Here is a 22,317-nt window from a genome sequence, read left to right on the forward strand (position 1 = left end):
TCACAATCTGCTCTGCAGCTAAAACTCATCTCTGGAGTCTGCTCCCACTTGGCTGGAAAAGTATTTATCCCACAGTGTTTGCAGGCATTCTCCTCCTGTGCTAATAAGCAAGAATGCAAGAAAAAAATGGCAAAAATTGAGCAGAAGAAGGACTGGGACATGAAGAGTAAAAGCGCAAGACCAATTATTTGTGGTGCATTTGGGATCCCACACTTGGCATATCTCAACACCACAATACAAACTGGAAATGGCCTCTGTCACAGGTATCAGGGACTCTGCTATGGACTGTATTTTGTACCAGGAGTGGTGGAGACGAAGAAGGAATTAAGAATACCTTTTTTTGCTGTAACACTGCTAATCAGGAGTTCACAGAGTGTTTCAGGAAGATTGGAATCATAGAATCATTAAGGTTGGAAAAGACCTCCAAGATCATCAAGTCCAACCTTTGTCTGAACACTGCTTTGTTATCTAAACCATATCACTGAGTGCCATATCCAGTTTCTTGAACAGCCCCAGGGATGGTGATTCCACCACTTCCCTGGGCAGCCCCTGTAATGCTTGACAGCCCTTTCAGTGAAGAAATTCTTCCTCAAAATTGTATTTTTACCGCATTAGTATAAACCAGACTACACTGTTGTTCCTGGAGCACAATATCCTTGCTAAGGAAAGGGCCTTTCATCACAGAATTGGAGCAGAAACAGCAGCCCATGTGTTCCAGGGCCCCACAGCCCTGCTGGGGAGTCAATGCATTCCTCGCCTTATCACAGCCAAGCTGATAACACTCCATCCCGGGATTTATGCTAGTGACCATAGGAGACATGCATTTCCTTTCTCAATTTAAATGTATTTTTTATACAGTCAGGTGCCCTGATTTGCCTCCATTTGGTGTTTCAAACCTGCTTTTGCCTCATCAGCCCTTTCCTCAGGCTCTGAAGACCTGCTGCTGCACAGAGGGCTGTGTTACAGGCGCCTGCCGTTCCCTCGTGTCGTGGCTCAGTGGCTGTTTTATATTTGGCGTTGCCGGAGGATTTTCTATCCCTCCCCATTACGAGTGCGTGGGGCAGAATCCACTTTTAGCAGGGATGGAGCAAAACAGCCGGGAGAAATATCCTCCAAAACCTTCTTGATTAACAGAATCACGCAGCAGATGAGTTCATTCCAGGCGGCCCCGACTGGGGGACTTTTAAGCAGCGCAGGCAGATGGTGGGAAGGGAGGGAGTGAATGGATGACCCCCGCCAGACACATTTAGGAGGCCGGGGAAAGAAAGGCTCGGTACCCAGGGGCAAAGTCGTGCTTTGAGCGTGGAGACAGCCAGGCTGCCGTGAGTCAGAGCAGCCTGCGACACGTGAGCAGCAAATTCTCCCTCCCAGGAGTAAGCGCGGCTTTGGAGAATAGAAAATAGCTGAGCCAGGCAACGCCGGCAGCACGACCGGCCCCTGGAAACGCCGCGGGCTCTGCCCGGGTTTTTATAGCGGCTGGCCCGGAGAGAGTGTGATGCCAGAGTCTGTAATGCCAGATTACCCCTGGCGATAAATAGGCTCTGCTGTGAGCACCCCCGGGGTGATCTAATCCCTCCAGCCGGAGTTGTGGCAGTTATTTAGCAACAAGGCACCGGAGCAGAGGGGTGCACAGAGGGGCGGAGGGGAGACACAAGATATTTTGTGTGTCAGGGTAGGAGAGCAGCTCAGATCAGTGCTGCAGCACGCAGCACAAACACGGACATTGTTCGGGCTGTAAACTCAGCTCCGGGCCTGACGAGCTCGTTTTCTTTCCCTGTTCCCGGCAGATGCTCTTCTGCTCAGGGCTGGCACTGCATCTCCTGCAGCCTGGGGCAGCTCGGGTGGGGCTGAGAGCAGGAACTGGGGGGCTCCCACAGGCTTCCCTAGACTGCAACCAGAAACCTGTGGAATGTATCTCTAATTAAGCTATAAGTGAGATTTCCTACACCCACAAATCTCACACTTTTGGGACCTCTCTGGTGTATTATGGTCGCGATGTGTTAATGCAGCCCTAACCTGCCCAGAGAAGCTGTGGCCGCCCCATCCCTGGAAGTGTCCAAGGCTGGGTTGGTCGGGGCTTGGAGCAACCTGGGATAGTGGAAGGTGTCCCTGTCCATGGCAGGGGTTGGGACTGGATGAGCTTTAAGGTCCCTTCCAACCCAAACCAGCCTGTGATTCTGAGATGTCAGGCTTGGTTTCATGGCCCAGTGAGCCAAAACACCAGAGGTGGTTTAACTGCAGCCTGAAGGGCTCTGTGTTGCTTGGCGGGAACGAGGGCAATAAATGACATGCACAGCCCACTCCAGCCTTAATCCCTGGAGCGGTACAGCCTTTCCTAGTGTGACTCACACCTATGCTGCCAATCCATCTGCCAAAAACATAGGACTTAAACTTTCACAGACATCTGTTTCTGGCCTGGAGTAGCTCACTTTGCTTTTCTTACAATGACTGGTTGGTTTGTGTAAGTTTATCTGGGCTGGGAAGCCAAGAGAAACCTTCCAAGATATTTCATCTTTCTCCCTCCCTCCCCCGTCCAAATGTCCAATAAAGTTTTTCATTAACCTTAAGACATCTTCAGAATGAGAGTGCATTTCCATGTAAATGCAGCTGAAGGGAACAAACAGCATCTGCTCTGCAAATATTAAATGCGGGCAGTGGATGAATAGACTTATCTCCTTTATCATGATTAGCCACATTTCTGCCTTGTAATTTTGGCCTATCACTCAACAGAAACTGTAATCAGGATGTAATACATCCTATTGGCAAATTACAGCCATGCAGCTGTTGGAGGCAGCAGCTGAGCCCTTCAGCAATTTAAACTAGGTTTTATTACACCCAGGGCAAGGCTCCAATAAGTATATTAGTGACACGATTTAAAAATAATAAGAGTTGAATCTTGTCCCACTGAAGTTAATTCTGACGTTGGTTTTCGTGGGAAGAAGTGTTTTGCCAAAATCAGAAATCAAACAGGTCTCAGGGGTGTCCTCAGAGGAGTCAGACTGCGAGAGCAAAGGAGCTGTGGTGAGATCACCCCTAAGCAAGGTGTGAATGCTGCCTTCACACAGGGATTTTTGGGTCACTATACGCCAAGAAAAGTTTCATGTGAGGGAACTTTTGTGAAATCTTGCTACAGAATACAGGGCTCAGAATGACTTAGAGCAGGCTGTGGTCAAGTCTGAATTTTCAGCTCTCTTCCATCTCCAGTGTAACAACAAAGGGTGTGTTATCATAACAAAGAGCATTAAAATGTGTTTTACTTAAGATTTCAATGTCTCGGTTTTGCTGAGTTCCAAATCAAAATGAAACTAAAAGCTTTTACAATTCTTGAGAGTAAAAATCCTATAAAACTCCCTAAAGTTTTGTAGTAAAATTACTAGCAATTTTTTTCAGAATAAGAGCCGCAACTCTGTGTCATAAAATATACTAATGTCATAAAGTCACAAATTATTCTGTTATCCATAGGCTATTGAAAACACCCTGTAAGAACAGAGAGAAGCACTGTTCTTTTTTCCAGATGAAAAGTGACTCTTGTGTATTTTGCAGTGGAAGGGTTCCAGTGTCCTTATCTATGTGTCAATATTCACTATATCACCCAGACAAGCAGCTGTTTTCAATATCCATGTGCTGGCTGTCACCAGGTTCCTTATTCTGTTTGAAAATGTTTTGACTTTTTTTTCCCCAACACTTTTAGTTCAGGTGGAATTACAGGGCTGACGAAAAACATTTCAGACTGGATCACAAAACTACTTTTTAAGTCAGAAATAAGCCCTTTCCTTCTCTTTTAAGCTGTTTTCCAGGAGGCATCTTGCATCTGGCTGTCTTCCTTCTAACACACAAGGATTCCTGGAGAATCCTTAAGCTTCCAGAATCATGCTGCCACTGGGTGAGGATGGGTGCAATTATGGGGTGATTTGATAAAGAATCTCCATGATCTGTACAGAGCAATAGGTATGTCTTACGTCAGAGCTGTAAATCAGAAATGCTACAACATTTATTGTCTTTATCTCCCTTATTTAAAAGCTTGAACCTCTCAGACGAAACCATAAATCTGCTCCATGGCCCTCCTTGCACTGAGCTTCTTAATATTCCAGTTCGTGTTTGTTTCTGAAAACTCTCTGCCAACATTTCATTTTCCTCTCATACTGACACTTAATGCCTTAAGTGCTTGGAAAGATAAACAGTGGCTTTAAGCAGTACAATCTCATGATCAGTTTATCTGAGGATTATTACACGAGTGCACGGAGGAGTCGGTCATAAATTGAACACATTTTGCCCTGGCTGCTGATTTAATTGCGGTGAATGGGATGGCATATCCCAAGAATCATTGACCTGGGACATAGAAGAGATTCAACAACAGTATTATCCAATTAACAAAACCTACAGGGATGGGGCATCAGGCTGTAAATGGGAACCAGGCTGCCTGGTCTGCAGGGGAGCAGAGAAGGTGATGTTTTGCTGGGGGTTGAACTGGTGTCTGGTAGCTGAGCACAGCAGGACAGAACAAGAATCAGTGGCTAAAGGCTGATGACAGACAGATTGAAACAACAAAGTAGACATGAGCTTTTATAAGTGAAGGTGATTAACCTCTGGAAGAAACAAAACCGTTTACTCAATTGACTCCTTCACCCAGTCTTTTACTACACAAAGCAAGAACTCTCTCTTTTGGAATAGATGATTGAATGAAACACCAGTGATTGGGTTTAACAAATGGGAAATACAATTGTCTGCAGTGCACAGATGATTAGATTTGATCTCCTCTCTCTTCTGAACTTCAAGCATCTTCACTGTCTCAGGTGCAATAACACAAGAACTGATTCAAAGTGTATTTTCACTGAGCTCAGATGCATTTGCAGTTGTGAAGCAAAAGTGAGCCAGCTCTGCTCTAGACTGAGCAAACAGCTGGAATGGAAATGTCTTAAAGTCTTAGAGAGATCCAAAGAAAAAGGTCATCTCTCACAGCCATAAGGTTCTCAGCCTTAAATAAGGATATACAAGCTTTTGTTTGTTATAGTGCTCTTTTTCCTCTTCAGCCCCATTTTGAACAGATTAAGTTGTCTGAAGTAGGGTTTATGATTTATGCCAAATGCTACTTTCAGTAGAGCCAGAAAAGCTGGAGTCTTGCAGTGGGAAAAGTACTTAAGAATTGATGTGGAATTAAATCAAACCAGCACAAGCTCATCCCCTTAAGTGTAAACCAGGCAAGAAACCAAGAAAGTTTGATTTTAGTGTACGTTGGACTGAAATTTAAAAAAGAGTCTGCAAGATGTGCTGGGAAAGAGCTGTGATAGAAACGTGAGGGCAGATTAAAAGAAGGTGTGGAAGTGGTCACTGCCCCCCCCAGCTGCCAGCTCTGCCCTCCTGGCACATGCTGCCAGCCCAGACAAACAGCTCAGAACCTGCCTGCAGATCACTGAGGTTTCCTCTCAGCAAATTGATACATGAAAGTCTCTGAACAGGATAAACAGCAAGAGAACACAAAACCTTCACTTAACACAGAGGGACAAAACAGAGCAGCCACCCCAAATAGCATCTGTGGAGCTGGGTAGGGAGATCCTGGTTACACTCTTGCTTTGGACACCATAAAGTAGGACCTTTACTCAAGGCAGGAGGGCACAATGCTCAAAAACTGAAGTACAAGCAGCAAAATGTTTGCTAAACTTTCTTTTCCATACAAGCCTTTAAACTGCTCCCAACAAGTCCATCTCTGTTTGCAGAATGAAGGAGAGTTACTTACCCATCCCATAGGCAGCAGATGAGGGAAGGGGAGGAGGTTGCTCACTAGTTACTCTGCATAGCAAATCCTGTGGGAAATGATAACAATTAAGTCTTAAACTAAGATCAGAAGAGTCCAGTTAGGACAACTGTCAATTAATTATCGCCCTATTATTGCAAGTATCCCCAACATAAATGCGCAGCTTTCAGCTTTCCATTCCACACGGTTATTTTTTTGGTGAGTTTTAAAATCTGGTTAGTGGAGCAAGTCCACATTCTGCTTTCACCAGCCTGCAAACACTCCACACAGGCCAAAATTCTCCTGGGGTTTAGCTTTATTGGAAATGTAAATCACAACAACAAAACAGCTTTCACTGTAAACTTCCTTTCCAAGTTTCACTGTTCCCAAGGTTGCTCCCTGGTGACACTTCTGTGCCAGTCTGACATTTCTTTCCTTTATTTGGTTGCAACTTGTAAATCCAATCTGCAAGTGTGATCCAGCAATAATTATATTGTTCCTCTATGCTGGGTTTAGTATTTGAATTGAGCACAGCTCTGCATTTACAAGCAGGTTGTCAGAGTTACTACCCAGTTACAGGTCTGCTTAAATATATACAAATAATTCTTCTGAATTTTACTACATTATTTATACCAACAGATGTCAAGGCAGGAACACACTTGAGTGGTTCCTGAAAACTGGTACTAATATCAGTTTGGGAATACATTTTCCTAATGAAGAACACGTTAGAGGCGAGGATGTTTTCAAAGGAACTGGTTCTGGCATGCTGCACTTTGAAAATAAAGATATGCTTTTCTTTTTCCTAAAAGGATTCCATGAAATTCACACATATTTGAGAAGACAAAAGATCTTTTTGTTAGTGTGTGAAAATTGACCCATTGGAGGACCAAGAAATTCAAGCTAACAAACAAATCTGCAATGAGGACAGACCATTTGGGGACTTCTTTACTATGTAGGTTCTTGGGTCATTCATAGCAGTGATTTTTGAAATTCTTTGCTTTTGAAAGGTTCTTTGTGAGGGAAATGTGGTTTACATTGAATCAGAGATATGGGAGATGGAATAGGAACAGAGCACTTTTCATGCTACAAGCACTATGGACCAGTATAAATCACAGATATGTCTGAAACTCAGAACTGAGATCCACAGCCAGATTTGCCCTTCCACTCCATTTCAAGGAAGGGAGAAAGACACATCCATAGTTTACATTCAGAAATCACTGAACATTAAGAAGAGACAGAGATCTCCCACTTCAGCAGCCTGGTGTATGAGATCAATTGGTGCATGAGATGGATTTGGGATAAACCTCCACGAAGCCTGAAAATACCTGAGATATGAAGGTACTCAGGCTCTCCCAGGGACCTCCAGTATTTTCCAGGACAGAACTGGTGAACTGTTATCTGTCTCCCCTCAGCTTCCCTGTGGCTGGACACCCTGTAGGTTGCTGCAGTGATTAACTAATGTACCTCCACAAATTCCTTTGTGCAAGTAAAACACAGCAACGTCTCCTCTCCTGGTGTCATCTGATATAAGTTCTGTTATCCCTTGATTGAAATTGTACCTCACTATCCTCTTCTACAGAACAACCACCTTTTCATTCTAGGCTTTCTGGTCCAGATTATGTTTCAACAGTTACAAATGTGGTGTGGTAAAAGCATCACCAAAGAAAATGGCTTATAAATAGTAATAGGGTGTTGTGTTACCCTCTCACTCTCCCAGAGTGAAAGATGATGTTCATCTCAGCAATGAAGTGCCAAAGAAATTATAAACCCCTTTTATTACAGTTCCTGTTGATTAAGCAGAGAGGAAAAAAAGACTCAGAACTATGATTGGTTTTTATTGTGCATTCATAGTCTGATATTGGATTCAACTACATGAATTATTACTGAGCTACATCTGTTAAAGAACACTGGCCAGGTAAAATCAGCTTCTACTGGCTCCTGCTCAGCTGAAATCAATAAGCTTTTTGCCATCATTATTTATAGGCCCAGATACTGCTGTAATATGTAAGGGTAAAAAATTTGGACAGGAAGACACATAGGACGTGTCTGTGCAAAATGAAGCCAAAGCTTTTCAGCCTCGGGCGAGATTGTGTTCTTAATTAAGTACAAAAAGGAAGGGTAATTTGATTCAGAATCTTCCCTCTACCTCCCCTCACATTAGCAGGTACATTTGGTTTCCCCACAATAAATCAGTGGCACAGAGCACCGAGCAAACATCTGTGACGCCGTGGAGCTTCCCCGCTGTGCTGGTTAAAAACAAGCTCAGATTAATGCAGAGCACAGGGCCAGGTGTCCTGGACTAGTTTTCAAGCAGTGAGTGCTACAGAAGGGATGGGCATGCTGGGCACCTATTAAATCTAAATGGTGTTTCTCAGCAAGATCACCAAGCCAAGATGTTCAGGTTGGTGGGCTCAGGAAGAAGCGATCACTAAAAGGGAAGTATTACAGTGCTCTTTGACAGCTTCACCACTGCAGCACAGTTGTGTTTTACACCTTCCTTTCCCTGTGACAGTGTTATATTAACTTCAGGAGGTGCTTAATATTGGCAAAGGGTCATCTCCACTGATGGGATTGCTCTCGTAGCTGTAATCTCCTCTGTGATGTAGTTCCTTGAAAAATAATCTACGCAATGAAGCCGTTTTTCAGGTTAACTAAAGAATGTAGAAGTGATGATTTTTTTTTTTCTTCAGTCATCAGTCCTGTGAGAAAAGCTTTAAAGAAGATCCATATTTTTTATATTTGCTGGCTACCCAGTGATAAAGGAGAGGACATACAGAGTTTAGGTAGTTCCTGTACACCTGTATCCCAGTACACGAGAGGACAAACGATGGCACAGATTGGATCACCTTTGTGTCCAGCTTTTATTTCCTTTGGCTCACCCATGGTTCAGTGGAGAGAGGCAGCTGATTCAGAGGACACAGAGCCTCTAAATTAACATTTAATTTTCTCTAACTTCAATGCTTGTGATAATCTGTTTGGACATTGATATGTTTAGGGATCAGTTAGTGATCCCCAAACTGTTGAAGACACATATAAACCCCAAAGTTCTCAACATAGTTCATCAAAATGAAATGATCATTCCCTTCAGGAGCAATATGTAATTTTATCAAAGACTTGAATTATCTCCTCTCCCAAGTTCCAGATTAACTTTGAGTAATTAGGAGAAATGTCCTTAGTGGCCTTTACTCAATTTTTCTCTCTCTCCACCACACTAAACCAGTGAGAAAATGATACAGAGGAGGGATGGCAGCATCATCTGCACACCCACAGGTCATAGAATCAAACCAAACTGCTCAAAGCACACCCTGTTCACATCACCACAGCAGAGAAGGGCTGCCCTGGCCCTCCAGCTGCCCAGCACACCCAGAGAGTTCTGCCAGCTCACCTTGAGGAGCTTCTAAGCGCCCAGACAAGGATTCAGTCATTGCTTTGACATACATCTACAGCACCCTGGATTTTAAAGGGATACTTCTACACTGCACTGGAGGGAGACTATGACCACATAACCAGAAATTTGTCTCTAGGTGTTTGTATCTGACACCCACAACCAATGTGTGTTTTCAATGGCAGACACAGCAATGGTTACATGGGAGCCAGTCTGACAAGGAATGAAATGGGTTCAGGAAAAAAAAAATTAAGAACTGGCTCCAAAAGAATCACCAAAGATGATGAAGCAGAAGATGAAAGGAGAGTTGGTTTCAAAGATAAAATCTTCAGAAGCTTTTGGAAACAAAATTGAGTAGAGGAGACTATTTGGAGCTGACTAGAGTATTTTTAGTGAGCAAATTAATTCAATGGCCACAATTTTCTGGCTCCATCACTCCAGGACATTTCACATTAACATTTACGAACAGATGTGTATTTTCTCCTCATTGAAGCATTTTCCCTCTTCTATTTTCAGAGCACTCTGGAGTGCTCAGATAACCCACCTCTGTAACTCAATCCCAGCAGGACATTATTTAATAAGACTCTTTTTATGATAAAATTTTTCTACAAAGGTGGAAATAATGCAATACCCCACAGTCCTCTTCAAAAGAAGCAGAACAGGAGAAGTTAGGTGTGGAAAACCCCTTTTTGATCATTCCAGTCCCCTTCTCATTCCTGCAGGATACAGGACTCCAGCCTATCAGCCCAACACGAGTGACAGGGGTGTGTGATGTACGATTGTGGCAATCACTGAGACTCATCTGGGGACCTCTGAATTTCCTTGTTCTGTTCCACACCATTGCCACTGACCCTGTAATGTCCTTGTACCTACTCAGATCTGTCTGAGGGTGGTTTCAACTTATTTTGGGCCACAACAAGAGTTGTTCTGTTTGCCTTCCTGCAGCTCTTAAAGGCAATAACAAGGGTAAGGAACTGAGGAATCTTTTGTCTGCCCTGGTTTAAAAGAAAATCCTCACTACTGGTGTATCCTCATGTGTCTAAATACACTTATATCTTAAGTGGGCCTGAGTGTAATTCAATATCCCATTCTGGTAGGGGTTTGCATTTTATTATGTACTATAAAGAATTGTCCTTGTTCATGGAAGGCACTTTGGTAGTTGAGTTGTTAATTTATTTGCCATCTTCATTTTATAATTGCTGAGAATGTTCTGTCCAGCCTTCAGAATCTATTTTATTAAAGGTCAGGAAAGAACATTTTGACACCTTTGCTCAGCAGGTGTTTCTGGCCAGGTATTTCTGGCCCTTGAGTGATATGAGCATCCCACTTGAGTTGCTGTGTCCCTGTGGAAAGCCACCCAAGCTGGGCTCTCCTGAGACTTGGTTGGGCTGTCCTTTCTTCAGCTGTGTCTTACATCAAGGAGAAACATCAGTCTCCCATCAGATGAACAATCTGTGTCAGACAGGAAATCTTCAGGCTTTTCATGTCACTTCACAGGCAGGGAAATCAACAGAGTGAAAAATGTGCAAGGTGTCATGTACTGTCCAACAGCCCAAAGTGCCAGAAAACAGGAACTGAAAGTCTTTCCAGTTTATTCATTAGTCCCTCTCTTTCTCCCCCATACACCCACAAGATAAGAGGATAATAGGAATTATATTCTATAGAATTTTGACTGTATTTCAAATAATGGAAGTTTTTAAACACAGTCACAACTTTAGAAAATACTCATTGTTTAAAAAAGTTATCACTGCTGTGTCAAAATGTGCACTAAGGTGGAACCTTTGATTGCTTAATGTGAGCAAGAGCCTTCCTCAGAGGTGCTGCCTTATGTTTGCCCAGTGTAAAGGGAGCCCCTTCCAGCTGCTGCACTTCCCAGCCCTGCAGATGATACCTTTATGAGTTTAATGAAAGTTGTGTTGTGTCGTAAGACACCCCAAACAACCTATTTTGTCTTTTTAGTCTCCTTTTAAGTGCAATTGCAGCAACAGCATTTTGCATCAAGCCCCCAAGGAACCCTGCAAGTTGTTTGCCTTTTATGACGTGCTCTGGTCTCCCATTTCAACCAGTTAAACAATAATCTGAGGGCTTGGTCCTTCCCCAGCTTTTGCTGTGTCAGACAGTCACCTCTCCTCGTGCACTCAGGGAACCAACTTAGTTGTGACCTTGTCCTCAGACATCAGGCCCTGCCCTGGCTGTTGTTTTCCAGTTCCACCCAGTGCTAAAAAATCAGGGAAAAGGATGCTACGGGTCTGAAGGAAATGAAAAACCCAACGTTTCACATCATCCACTTACTCAGGACCCAGAGCCGTGGCAGAAGGGTGAGAGAGCCTCGGACTTCCAGTTTCCTGCTAATGACAGTGAGGCCAAGAGGCATCTCAGTGTCTCTGGAGTGATCTGCACTGCTGAGCTGCTGCTAAAGACCGACTTCCTGAAGGATGTCAGTGAGGAGGGAGGGTAAAGATGGTGAGGGAGCACCAGGTGGGGAAAATACAAGAGCAATTAGAGCTCAAAGATTTGCCAGTATTGAACTGTCCATCACTTGGCCCCTTTGCCTTTTTGGGGTGATGAGGATCAGCCAGGTTCCTTTTGAGACAATGCTTCACAGAACGAGTCAAAAAGAAAATCAACACAATGAGTTTCCTCATCACCACGACATCCTGCCTTCCCCAGCCCTGCTGTTCTTGCTGACTGACCTCCCGGGCATAAACATGGATTTGAATTCCAGGATGCCCAGATAGGAGAATCCCCCGAGCTTATCCTTTTCCAACTCAAATTCCTGGCACAGCGCCAGAGGAGACTGTCACAAATTACAAAAAAAGGAAATTCTGATCAAACCTAAAGGAGAAAAAATATGCTCTCAAAGAGGGTGGGGATGGAGTGGAACAGGGATTCAGAGAGGCTGTGGAATCACAGTTCTTGCGGAATTTTAAAATTTGTGGGGACAAGATCCTCCACAATCTGATCTGACTCAGAAATTAGCTCTGCTTTGAGCTTCTACTACGGGGCCTTCGGAGGTTTTTCTATAAGGCTGTAATTCCAAGTTTGCTTTGTTCCAAACTGAAAAAAAACCCCACAACACAAAAATTTGTGATGCTTATAACAAAGCCTTTTTCATAAACAAACCATTTTGTGTTGATTTTTATACACTATTTCTATATGTATAAAGAGTTGTAGAAATTATGTCTCAGCAGTGACATTTCTTTTACTGTTAATTCTTCAGAATAATAAATAAAAAAAAAATTCCACACAATTCAATTTATCATTTTTTTTCTTCCCTGCTAAACGGAATCGACAGATTCCTGGGGAAGGTTTTAGTTTTGCAAAATCAGCATGTTCTACGGAATTTTTGTCCCATGGGAAAAATTTTATCTACCTGCATCCGGCAATTGTTCTATTTTTCACCTCAAAAAGACCTCAGTTTGATCAGTTCAGCTTTCCTATTCTGGTTTACATTTATTTCCAACAGGAAGACATATCTGTCAACAAACAAGTATTCTGCTGGTGACTGGAATCTAATCCAACTCGCAATTTCTTTTTCTAGCATGTTGCAAGAATGGAAAAAGGACATTTTGGACAAATTAGAAGTATTAATATCAGTGTTTCACATGCTAGGCATTGTTGAATTGCCATGGCAATATGTCCATGGGGATTTCTAAAATATCAGTTCCTGGGTCCTGTCACAGGTCCACAGAGAAGAGATCAGCACCTGCCCTTCTCCTTCCCCTTATGAGGAAGCTGGAGACTGCTATGTCTTCCCTCATCTGAGGTCTTCTGTCCTCAGTTTTGGTTCTACATTCCCTAGTTCTTGTAGAAACTCTTCAAAGTTCACTTCAATTGATTTTCAGTTTTCATTCAGCATGACAATTTCAATTATTCCACTTACTTTAGTCAAAAAGAAGATGACAAGAAATGGGGCAGCTCAGAATTTCTGAAGCTGTTGGCATTCACTGTAAATTTCCAAAAAATACTGAGGACCAAGACAGTGTAGAGAGACTTATAAAATACAGACACTCAAATTGAAATTTGCAGGACCTGTGATTCCAAGGGCTACTTCCAAAGGTTCCAGAGAAAAGCAACCTCATTGTTAGTAGGCTTAAATTCACTATTCAGGGGCCACACATCTAATGGGAAACCTACAGCTCAACAACGAGATGGAAGCCTCTGCATGGAGGAGATTTGCAGCTGAGTTTGGGAGTGGTGCCTGTGCCTCATTTCTGCCAAGGAGGATTTATTTCACACCAGTCAGTCCAGGAGGGGGTGAGATCCCGTCACATCAGTGTGGGAGGAAGCTGGCTCAGATTCTAAGCTGACTTGGGGCATGTTCCTTTCTTTCTCTGTCCCTCCCCAGCCTCTCTGAGTCTTGCCTTTCCAAATATAATTTCTTCAGGCAGGGGCTGCATCTTATTATGTATTTATATAAGACTGGACATAACTCCTGAGTAGAGTCTTAACCACCCCAATGTTTCTGGAATCTTTCCTATCCACTTGTCTTGCTTAAAAAGAAATAAATCCTGATTGTGATTGCTTTACATGCCCAGGTGTCATTCTCTTTTCTTTTTCCTGCCTCTCTGATTCTGCTTTAGTGCCAGGAACCCATCCCTTCCAGGAGTTCTGCAATTTTTATGGACTCTAAGAAATTGAACTAGTGTCTTCTGCTACACAATTTAATTCTGTTTGCTTTTGGAAAGGTTTTATGATTATCTGACTGGCAACCTCGGCTCACAGCAGGACAAAACACCCCATGTGCTCCAGAGGATCAGTGTTATGGGATGGGAAAGCCCCTTCTCTGGAGCTCTCCATGGGCTGCTGCAGCGGGAAAGGTCTGGGGCTGTGCTACACTGTGAGCTCTGCACACAAACTGTGCAAGGAAACAATGAGTATTATCAATAACAAATTAATTTCCCTTTTTTCCCTTTCAGCACAGATTATGTTTAACATCCACAAAGCCAAAACAGCTGTGCTGAAGGGTGAATAACACCATAGTTTAGGGGCGACTCTGGCCCTCAATATGTCAGTCAAAGCCTTCAGATTTGCCAACATCCCTGTTCACTCTCCTTTGGGAAGGACCTGCAGTGCTACAACAAACTGCTCCAATTCTCTACAGCTCATGATGGACTGAGCTCACTGTGAAATGGCTCTTTCTGGGAAACCTCTCCCTTGTTTACTGCAATTCCTTGTTTTCTGGAAGAGACTACAGGATTGTTCTGGCTATTGTGAATGTGACCTCAGATGTCCTAATTGTTATTTCTATGGCTGGGGAGGATTTAGCAACATGGGCAAGGGACCAAAAAATGTTCCCTGTTAGTGTGAAATGTTCACCTGGCACCTGTGTCACACAGTGAAGTTATTCCTTGAGTCGAAGTGTTCTAATAGATTTGGGAATAAAACTTGATGACACAAGGACATGCCTCACAGAGAAAAGGTGTCCTGTTGAAATATTGAAGGCAAAGGGACAATGGCTTTGGACTACAAAAAAAAGTTCCAGAAAAACTCAAGTGAATTTGCAATGAGAGATCAATCTTGTTTCCCAAAAGGAGCTCAGTTTGGAACAGCTACCAATGAACCCCCAGGACTTGCTGAGCCTGTGACAAAGAATTTAAACTATTCGGGCCTGATTTCATTTGCTACCAGTGCATGTTTGGCAGGGGCCAGCTGAGGGAATCTTCACGTGATGGACTGAGGAGGAATAACCTTCCATTCCAGCCACAGCTGGAATGTTTCATGGCTGCTTTCTCACTTGGTGATGCCTCACTGGACTCTTGGATCTTTCTGTGCTTAAGGAAGAATTCTTTGCAGTGAGTTGCCTGTTTAGCTTTCCTGACTTCCCTGATGAAAGGACCAGGAGAAATGAGTACCCTGATGTTCTCCAAGTGCCTCTGCAAAAGCACTGCTGCTTTTTCCAAACATCTTCCCAGGCTGCTGGATTGAGGCCCTGGTTCTATGATCATTAATAGCAGATCTCTGCACTGCTGATCTGCCAGAAATCCCTGTTGGATGTGGATCAGACATCGGCACAAGATCTTACTTCTGGTGGAGTACCCAGACTGCAGAACACATCATTTTTGTTCACTTTCCCCTGCCTAGAAGAGGACAGACAATTAAAATATTGGAGCAGTAGCTGCAGGAGATGTCTCATTAGGAGAGAGACTTCTGGTCCAACATAAACTTATCATTATTTTTTAATACATTGGAATAGGCATGTTTGCTTACTCTGGCTCAGTGCTCTGTGTGATGTGATTCTGTGTCATGACTTTTCTGAGCCGACACAAGGAGCCCTTAAGCTGGATTTATTGTTTTGTTGAATCATGACCTCGGGGATTTGTAAGAGAAATGAGCTGCAGCCAAGAGCCAGAGATTTTGAAGCGTTTTACAAGTGGAACCTCGGTCATACTGAAGTCAACAGCAAAACTCTGTATTCCTTTTTGGAACAAACCCACTTCATTGCTGAAACATGAACTTCTCATAGGAACATATGGACTAGGTTCAGTGTGGCTTGAATTTTTGGCCAGAATCTCCAAGGAGAGGAATATTCCTTCTCTCAGAATGATGGACAGCCCATCCCACCCTTCATCTGGGAAGGGGGCTGGAGCAAACTCACACCAGGATCCTGAGAATCCTAAACACTTTCCCACCCACCTCCTTCTCTGAAAAAGCCACTCTGCAGCACTTCTGCCCCACTACTGCAATTTATGTCCCCACAGTTACCCTGGTTCAAGCATTAGGTAGGAGACACTAAAACGATCCTTGTTTTGGAGTTTAAGCCTCCTGTGTCTCTCAGAGGTGTCCTTCCAGCCAGTGACTAAGCAGTCAGAGCTGGATAAAAGCCATTTCTCCCATGTCTCCCCTAGAATCTTTCCCAAGACATTTGGAAAGGCTCAAGATCCCTTCTACTGCAGAATGGAATATTTTGGAAGAGGAAATATAATGTGGCTTATATATAACTACAGGATGCAGAAAGCGTCCCCATTGAGATCCAATCAAAGCTTTCCTTAATATACTAATTTCCTAACATACTTAGCAAATTTTCCATGACTAAATTTTCAGAACCACTAAACCAGCTGAGTTCCTTTTTAATGTTACTTTGATTAAAATGTTAATTTTCCTTCAACCAATAAATGATTCTAGCCAGAAAATAATTTGCATTAGTTGAGCATATGGGTTGACTCAAAGACAAGTTAATTACAGAATACAATGCAGAAAAAACCTTTGCCTACTTGAAGAAGAATGCTACAAAAATTAAAAATAAAATAGGTGTTATCTCTTTTTAAATTAAATTGCCTCTTGCAGGGAATGGTATTTTATTTGACATGAAACAGAGCTTAAATGAAATGAGGAAGGAAAAGAGAAAATGAGACTGAGAAGACACTGAGAGAAAAAGAATTATACTAAGAATTAAAAAGCTGAAGGAGAGAATGAGTATTTTTTGCTGTATTTTTCAGAAGGGGGGACTGTGGTAACACTGAGAGACACAAGAAAGAAGAGAACAGGACTGAGCTGTGTCTACACTCTGCTGGGTTAAGGGAATTTCTGCTACAGTTGCTGCAACTGAGTCAGAGCTGGGCTCTGATTTAGACCAAGAAAAGAAAGTTCTTAACCAAAACAATTCCTGCTCAGCTACCACAGACTGCCCTGTCATTGTCCTTGGGAGCAGGACAAAACCAAGGCCACAGCCTGACAGACCAGGCTGAGTCTTGCTTTCAACACAGAATGTCTCCATGCAGAACATATAATTTCAAAAACTAGCTTTAAACACTGGGATGATACAATTCTGCTCTCTGTGATTCCTCTGTGATCCAGATTATGTGGATACTAATTATGTAAACAAATTTATCATAGGTGTAATTAATACATATGGTCATCAGTATAAGCACCTGTATCATGCCAAAGGCCAGGGAGAAGCTCCACTCAAATTCAGAACAAGCCCTTCTGGTCCCATTTCAGTCTGACAAGAGCCTCTTTGATAAGATCAGAGAAGCCTTTCTGCAGATTACAGCTCTGTGTTCCTGTATGAGACCATCCAGAACTGGAAAATATTCCCAAGCTAGACCCCTCAGGTATGAAAATGTGGTTACCACTAAAGGAATTCATCCCGAGAAGAAAAGATAAAGAATGCAAGATAATTTTTCCATAGCCATGTGTGCACTGTTTGTCTCACGGTCACCCTCTTTAATTTCAGGGTACAATCTACCTGAAAAAACCTACAGGATCTGAAACACTTCTTGCATGAATTCAGATCAATATAATGAATACCAGGTTGTCATCTGTGTTTACTGACACTGCTTGTACAGGATAGAATATCAGAGTTGTAATTATGTTATCAGAAGCCTTGGCTATAGTGAGTCAGCTGGGTACCTGCACTTTGCTCTTCCTGAACTTTCCTCATTTCATTTATCCAGTGTCTGGAAAATGAACAGCACATGAGCCAAACACCAGTTCACATTTGATCTTCCTCCAAAAGCTGTTTGGCTTGATTCATTTTTGAATATCCCTTCAGCTGTGGTAATGACAGCTTTTCAGGGGCATTTCAGCATCCCTCATAAAAAGGGATTTAAGTCCCTGCTTCTCATAGTTCATCACTTTTATTGTCTGCGTGGCAGGTTTGGACACGCCTGGATCCTCTGCTTTGCTCTAAACCACTTTGTGATGATAAGTGAAACAAAAGAAAACCATTCCTACAAATATCTGGAGATTTATGGAGGTCTAGATGGACATTTTTTTGTTACAGTGAATCAGCACATACTTTAGGGTCTAATCCCCACCCAGACCCAGCACTTTTAAGGCCTTTCTAAGGTACAGACATTTCACACATTTGGACTGTCCTGTGTTTCATAATGATGACATGCAAGAGAACCATTGAACACTAATTTCCACGTGTATTCATGGCTGTAAAAGATTAATATATAATCCCATAACCCAAGTAATGGGCAACATCTGTAGATGCACTTGCCTACTTAAGCTCCACAAATGAGGAATGTCTTGATAATTAATTCTCTGGAAACAATAAATTGGTTCGGTGATGTCATTAAGGGTATAATTTAGTGTAATGAACCATCATTACAAGATAAAACCTGGCCTGGCTCAGAATTTATTGCTGATTTGCACCTGAATCTAAGCTTCCCTTGTGTCTGCAGTGGCAAGGCAATATGTAGGTAAATGTTTGAGGCAGTTTGGGGAGATTTCTGTGGGGGAGAAGGGCAGGTCTGTGCTCTGCACCAATGCATGGCCAAGGGGGCTTTTATTTGCCTCAGGTGCAGTGGCACTGAGGGACATCAGGGGCTTTCAAGAGGACTCTGGCCTGTCCCACAAGGGTACAGGGAGACTTCAGGTGCACAAAACTTGAGGAGCTGTGAGGGAAATTCATTATATTTTTTTCAAAATCCAAGTTATCATTAGGGAATTCTGAACACAAGCAAAATACCCAGAACACGTGGACTCTAACCTAAAGCAGAGAGGTTCCTCACCCAAACAGGCCTCAGGTATTTAACAGCTGAGAGTTTACCTACTAAGAATTTATCTAAGAGCTGGTGACAGAGCAGGGCTTTCAAAGCCAGTCTGGGATGTGCTGCCAGGGCAGACACAAACCCAGCCCTGCCTCAGCTGGTGCCAGTGTTCACTCCAGCATGTGGGATACTGGGGTGGATATGATGCCTGCCCTGTTTACACGCTCCCTTCACTTGTCACTGCTTTCCATTGCTTCATTAGGAGCCTTACAGAGTGCCTCTGGGACATTCTCATGTCTGAGCAGTGCCAGAGAAAAGCAGTGCTGGGAGGGTCTTGTACAGCATCAAAGTCAGAGTAGAGCTGAGGGAACAGAGCACTTTAACCCTAATTTAACACATTATTCAATTCAAAAAGAACAGGGGAAAAACATCCTCGTGAAGGGACCATGATGAGTCTTTTTATTTTCCCTAACCTACCAACAGTAAATTAGTATTCAGTGCTCTCTGAAGGAGGAATGCTTTTCTTGTGCTGTACCACTTCAAAAAATGGTTCTTCAGAAAGTGTTTCTCAGCACGCAGGGAATAGCTGAAGGTCTTGAAAGAAAGGAGTGCATTCAAACCAGCACTTGGCACTTGCAAAGATTTTGGCTTTCTATGACCCCAGTCCTCTTATAGCCCTACAACTACTATGCAAAAAGAAATGTTTTCATCCAGCTGGCCTCCCCTGTGGCAAAATAAGCAGGATCTTTGTGAGAGGTACCATGTTAATTTACACACTGGGCACTTCTCTGGGATTTGGGCGGTCCCAGCTCTAATTTATTCCTTCCAGTGACATTTATCCCCAGCACAGTGACATTGGCAAAGGAAGGGCTCAAATGGCCACTGGAAGGGGCTGGAGGGAGAGAAGTTGTCTCTGCAGCTCTTGCCAGTCCCACCATCCTGGCAGTAAAACCTTAGATAGATCCAAGTTCCAAGCTCATTTCCATTGCTTTGATTCAGCTTGACATCAGGTCTTTAATTCCTCTTAAGCTTTGAGTTCTTTTACAAAATGAAATAATTTACTTATCTCTTACTGATCATTTCTTATGTTCCTTCCGGAGGAGATTGAGATAGTATCTGTAAGCACTTTGAAGATGTAAAAGTGCTTATTACTGTATTTAGAAAGTCAACAGAATCATAAAGTCACACGGTAAAAATACTTAAAGAAAATATCCCAGACACCACTCCTGCCTCACCAAGACAGCGGGGTCCTTCTGACCCTGAATTATGGGCTACTGCTTGTCACACTGACTGTCCAGATGAGGACAGAACGAGCAGTGTCTAATTCAGAATCCCAGTTTATTCCCAAAGACATCCACTGGGATCCAAAGCTTGCTTTTCCCTGAAGCAGAAAAGGAATTTTACATCACCAGTTTCTGGCCTTGCCTATGTAGGTAGACAGCTCTGGTTGCACAACTTAAATATCATGGGCTACAAATTACAGCCTGATTCAGGATCTGCTTCATATGTGGCTCATCTGTCCCTTCTGCCAGACTATTAATTGCTGGGAGTTAGGGCAGACTGCTGGCACTTGGAACTCCAATTTAATCTGTTAGTGCCTGGCAGTCAACACCCCCAGGGAATGGAAAGGAGGTGCAAGGTGGAGCCTCTCCAAATTTAGGTCAGGAAGAGTCATAAGGGACACAGAGCACCCAACAGATGGATTTCCCTGTTCTCCAGCCTACAGTAATTGAAGAATTATTGTGCAATTAGCAACTAAATAATACAGAGCAGAAAATAGATTCAGGGTAGGTGTTAAAATTGGGGAGGGGATACTGAAAGCGGTGAAAAGGTCACTTGGTTGATGTCCTTTTGTCTCCTGGACATAATCTCGAGGGAAGGAATGTGCTCTGGAATAGGGGTCTTGCCTTCACTCAGCAGTTTTTGCAACCATGCCTTTGAGGGGTCCTGTAATGTGAATCCCCCACCACCTGAACTGTATTGACCTCCCTGTGCATTTCAAAATCTTGCTTTCTTCTCCAAGGTCTCCCTCTTGGCTTTTTCAGAGCTTCTCTTCAGACTTGTCATCTCAGAAAGATTTCAGTCAAACCAACCAGCAAAAGAAGCCTCAGTTGGAATTGGTTTTCATTGCTCACAGGTTGCTTGGTGACCTTTCAGTGCAACTCTTAACCCTGGTCACTGTGACACTGCCATTTCCCCAAAGAGCGGGGAGGGATGAACAACTGAAGGGCCTCCAGCTGCAAAGATTCCCAGCTTCCACCCCTGTATTCAGTAAAACAACAAACCTTTAAGTTGAAGGACCTAACAAGTATCAGGACCCTTTTCTAAACCTCAGAGAAGTGCAGAGAACCCAGCAAAGGAACAGCAATGTCTGCAAAACTGAGATTCAGATTTTCTTGTTCTTTCTTCACAGAGCTTTTCTAGATTATTAACTGCAGAGCTTTGTGCTTCTCTGACACTGAACCAAGCCTGCTCAGCTAATGTTTTTACAATTCAAAGGACCTATTTTATCTGATTATTTTTTTGCCACTTGAAATTAGGTTTTGAAACTGCTCTTACAAAGAGCCATCTGAACTGATAAGAGTGTGAAAAATTAGCTCAAGTGCCTATCAGAGAAATACCCTGTCAGCTGCTTCTGTGGAAGGAACGACTGTACTGAGCCCAGAAGAGGAAGCACCGAGAGCTCTTTAGCCCCTTTTTTTTTTGCACCTAAACAGGAAATCGTGTGAGCAGGGTTTGAGGAACAAAGTGGGGAGCTCTGTAGGCTGAACTCTGCTCAACCCCAGAGATGGTGGGACTGAGTCTGCACTTCAGCAGCAAAGAGGAATATACACAAAACATTGATCTTAAACACAAGGATATGACTAGAAATTCAGCACCTTGTGTATGTGCAAAAGAAGAAAAAAGAATAGAAAGTGTTGTTTTTATTTCTAGATCAGCGAGAGGGGAATAAGTTCTTTTAATGTGCTGTCTCTATGGTTACTGTGCAACAGGGCACTCACCACGTGTATTTGCTCACTGCTTTTTGCATTGCACAGGAAATACCTGTATCTCAGAGCATGCTGAGAACCTCTGTGGCCGAGTCTAACTTTTAGTGGCAAAGCAAATGACCTTGGATAGCTCCAGAGTGACCAAGAACTCTTCAGTCTAAAATCCTGACAGTTCTGTAGTCGTCAGACAACCTTCGAGGCTAAAGCACATTCCAGCACAAAGTCTCACCACCTAAAAATGTAATTTTTGCTGTGAGGTGAATTCAGGAAAACACTGAGTGATTTTGACTCTCCCTATACAGTGACCTACTCCAGGGTGGTGCTGTGAGGTTTAAGACTGACAATCTTCCAGCTCATCGAAGATAAAAGGCTGGAGAAAAAGTGTCCTTGTGGTAATGGTCGTTATCATTAACCAGTTAACGATGTTGCAGTTCTGCAAATGGTGCTGGGAAAGTTTTCCCCTATACCACACAACAGTGGCTGCAACATGATGGGCTTTTGGCCACGTTTTTGTTATTTGCTTCAGTAACCACTTCCCATCAGAGACAGTCTCTCTTCTTTCTCGGTTCTCCTCAAAAACTGTTGCCTGTCCCAGGCTGCTCACGTTGTTTCAAGTCTGTGCTTACACAGAGAAAGGGGCTTTATGCAATATAAATCCTGGGAGACCATAAATCTTCTATCTGTAAAGCTTCCCAAGACTGAAGCATGAAAGTAGCACAAAACACTAAAGTGGAAAGGAGTAAAAAATGATTATGCTAAGAAACACAGCGA

General features: G+C 43.1%; 1 long non-coding RNA gene across 1 annotated transcript in view; it reads right to left on the minus strand.

Moving 5' to 3' along the window:
- Positions 1-5,734: 5,734 nt before the first annotated feature.
- LOC113968467 overlaps positions 5,735-22,317 on the minus strand; it is a 46,327-nt gene continuing 29,744 nt past the window's right edge. Inside the window, exon 5 of the long non-coding RNA XR_003534529.1 lies at positions 5,735-5,801. This is a non-coding gene — a long non-coding RNA (uncharacterized LOC113968467). The remainder of the gene's footprint in view (positions 5,802-22,317) is intronic.

Source organism: Neopelma chrysocephalum, unplaced genomic scaffold, assembly GCF_003984885.1.
Source record: "Neopelma chrysocephalum unplaced genomic scaffold, ASM398488v2 Primary Assembly neopelma1_68, whole genome shotgun sequence".
Taxonomy (NCBI): domain Eukaryota; kingdom Metazoa; phylum Chordata; class Aves; order Passeriformes; family Pipridae; genus Neopelma; species Neopelma chrysocephalum.